Below are 855 nucleotides of genomic sequence, written 5' to 3'. Positions count from 1 at the left end.
CAACTCCTGCCTCTCTAGCCAAGGCTTCTTGCCTCTTTACAGTGTCTCCAGTCTGAACCACTTGCATTTCAAGCTTCCTCACCTGAGTCCCTAAGGTCTCAATTCTCGTGTTCAGACTGTTGTAGGCGGAATCTATCTTCCCATTGAAGTCCACAGTGAGTTGTTGATCTCCTTCCAGAACTCTATTAAGCATTGCTTCAATCTTGCTTTCCTGAGTCTGTGATGGTGGATTCTGGTAAAATGAGTTTTCATAGCCTCTGCTGTTGTTGCTGAAAGGTTTCTGGAACTGAGAACTCTGGTTACTCCTCTGACCATTGCCATAGAAGTTTTTGTTTGCACCCTGGTTTCCAGACCTCTGAAATCCAGTACCTCCAATGTAGTTCACATCTTCTTCTCCTTCCATGTCTACAACTACTTCTCCTTCAGCTGAGCAGACTTGCTTCCTAAGAAGCTCATGAACCACATCTAACTTTCCTCCATCTGCTCTTTCCCTTGGGAATGCAACAGACTTCTTCCTCTCAAAGTCAGTGTTCTTGGTGCTGCTGCTGTTTGCTAGATTTTCTATCAGTCTCAAAGCTTCCACCGGATTCCTGGTGTTGAAGTTTCCCTCGCTATCTGTATCAAGAGCCATCTGATACCTCAATGCGATACCTCTGAAGAAAGTGCTCAGCAATTGCACTTCGTTGAATCCGTGGTGTGGACAGTCTCGCTGGAAGAACTTGAATCTGATCCACGCATCTTTGAAAGACTCTCCAGTCTCCTGCGCGAATGTAGCAATTTTGCTCCTCAAGTCTTCAGCGCGTGCCTCATCGAAGAAGTTTCGCAAGAAAGCATTCTTGATGTCGGCCCAGGATG

This window comes from Brassica oleracea, chromosome C9 (genome assembly GCF_000695525.1).
Source record: "Brassica oleracea var. oleracea cultivar TO1000 chromosome C9, BOL, whole genome shotgun sequence".
Classification (NCBI taxonomy): Eukaryota; Viridiplantae; Streptophyta; class Magnoliopsida; order Brassicales; family Brassicaceae; genus Brassica; species Brassica oleracea.
Note: the sequence above shows the minus strand (reverse complement) of the source record.